Source organism: Scyliorhinus canicula, chromosome 7, assembly GCF_902713615.1.
Source record: "Scyliorhinus canicula chromosome 7, sScyCan1.1, whole genome shotgun sequence".
NCBI classification, from domain to species: domain Eukaryota; kingdom Metazoa; phylum Chordata; class Chondrichthyes; order Carcharhiniformes; family Scyliorhinidae; genus Scyliorhinus; species Scyliorhinus canicula.
Window position 1 is genome coordinate 192,621,510 of NC_052152.1, and position 2,604 is coordinate 192,624,113.

Consider the following 2,604-nt stretch of genomic DNA (forward strand, 5'->3'; position numbering starts at 1 on the left):
CCCAATTTCAAATGGGATCAACATTGTGTGCTCTACTTGTGCATCTGGAGTGGGTGAAAAAGAAAGCTCTCTGAATAATTAAGCTGCGAAAGGGGCAAACTGTTTTGTGTAATTTTTGCAACTTTTGTTTTTCACGGTTTTGTTCTTTTTACATTTTTCTGTTTTTTTATAACCAAAATGTTTCATTCTCTCTGTCTCCGTACATTTTTCCGGATATGTGGGGAACATTTATATTTGAAACCGAAAGAGCCAATGTCTGCAAAATTAGCAGAAAACTGACAACAACTGAAAGATTTAAAAGGCTTTGGCGTAACGGCACAAGCTTTAATGGAAAGGCTATAAAGGAACACTTCAGATAAAAACTTTAACTGGAGCACCAGGAGCGCAAGGCTTCTCAGCAGAAGCTGCAGAGTTGCACAGCAGCTGCAACGTTAAGATCAAATGGCAGCACAGTGGTTAGCACTGTTGTTTCGCAGCGCCAGGGCCCCGGGTTTGATTCCTGTTTGGGTCACTGTCTGTGTGGAGTCTGCACGTTCTCCCCATGTCTGCGTGGGTTTCCTCTGCGTGCTCCAGTTTCCTTCCACTACTCCCAAGGATGGCGCGACCCCTACTGGCCAGCGGCACAACTGCCAGCACACTATGGTGATGTTGGACACTTTGCGTACCTCCTCTCTCCCCCTCAGCAGCCACGGCACCTGCTCCCCGATTTTTAAAACCTTAAGTGAAACTCACCATCGGTAATTCCTCCTGGCGGAGGTGGAGCATCGGGGGAGCCATGGGGAATAGCAGGTCAGGCCCGTTAATGATATGCCAATGGCGTTTACCATATGTGCGGAGTAGAATGCATTGACGCTGCTGTCGAGGCACCGGGGCATGGCATTCTGTCGGGCCTCAATTTTCGCCTCACGCGATTCACCACCCACTCGCTTCTCACGATTCCGGCATCGCTGGGTGGAGAATCCCAATCCAGGGGCGGGATTCTCCGACCCCACGCAGGGTCGGAGAATCGGTGGGCAGCGGCGTTATTTCCGCTCCCGCAGGGTTTTGACATCTCCCACCGGCCAAAAACCGGTGTTGTGCAAATCCCGCCGGCAGCCTCTGAAAACAGCTGGCGCCGGCGGGATTTCAATTTTTTTTCACTTACCTCAAATCTCCGGCCCGGATGGGCCGAAGTCCCGCTGACGTGGCCACGGGTCACGTCGGCGCAAATCAAAGTTGTTTTAAAACGGCGTCAACCATTAATGATGGTTGACGCCGTTCAGTGTCGGGGGGTGGGTTGCGGCATCGGGGGGGGGGGGTGGGTTGCGGCATGGGGGGGGTGGGTTGCGGCATCGGGGGGTGGGGTGGGGCATCGGGGGGGTGGGTTGCGGCATCGGGGGGGGTGGGTTGCGGCATGGGGGGGTGGGTTGCAGCATCGGGGGGGGTGGGTTGCGGCATCGGGGGGGTGGGTTGCGGCATCGGGGGGGGTGGGTTGCGGCATCGGGGGGGGGGTGGGTTGCGGCATCGGGGGGGGTGGGTTGCGGCACTGGGGGGGGGTGGGTTGCGGCATCGGGGGGTGGGTTGCGGCATCCGGGGGGTTGCGGCATCGGGGGGTCGGTTGCGGCATCCGGGAGGTGGGTTGCGGCATCCGGGGGGTTGCGGCATCGGGGGGGGTGGGTTGCGGCATCAGGGGGTTGCGGCATCGGGGGGGGTGGGTTGGCTGCATCGGGGGGGGTGGGTTGCGGCATCGGGGGGTGGGTTGCGGCATCCGGGGGGTTGCGACATGGGGGGGGGCATCGGGGGGGGGGGGGGTTTGGGGGCAGCGGCGTGCAGAGAGGGGGGGCTACGGATGCCCTGGGCCAACGCACCGTTGCCCCCCCCCTCTGTACGCCGCTGCCCTCTACCCCAACCACCCCCCCTCACCACCCCTACCCCCCTCCAACGCCGCCCCCCATCTCTCGCAACGCCGCAACCCCCCCTCTCGCAACGCCGCAACCCCCCCTCATCGCCGCAACCCCCCCTCTCAATGCCGGGTCCCCCCCCTCTCAACGCCGGGTCCCCCCCCTCTCAACGCCGCAACCCCCCACCCTCATCGCCGGGTCCCCCCCCCCTCAACGCCGGTACCCACACACCCCCCTCTCTCCTCCTCCCCCCTTCCTTCCTCCCCCCCTTCCTTCCTCCCCCCTTCCTTCCTCCCCCCCTTCCTCGTCCCCCCTTCCTTCCTCCTCCCCCCCTCGTTCCTCCTCCCCCTTCCTTCCTCCTCCCCCCCTTCCTTCCTCCTCCCCCCCTCCTTCCTCCTCCCCCCCTTCCTTCCTCTGTCCCCCCTTCCTCCTCCCCCCCTCCCTCCTCCCCCCCTTCCTTCCTCCGTTAGTGGGGGGTGGGGGGTGCGGCGTTGGAGGGGGTAGGGGTGGTGAAGGGGGTAGGGGTGGTGAGGGGAGGGGGTTGGGGTAGGGGCAGCTGCGTGCAGGGGGGGGGCGATGGTGCGTTGGCCCCGGGCATCAGTCACCCCCCTCCTCTGCACGCCGCTGCCCCTACCCCAACCCCCTCCCCTCACCACCCCTACCCCCTTCACCACCCCTACCCCCCTCCAACGCCGCACCCCCCCCCCCACTAACGGAGGAGGAA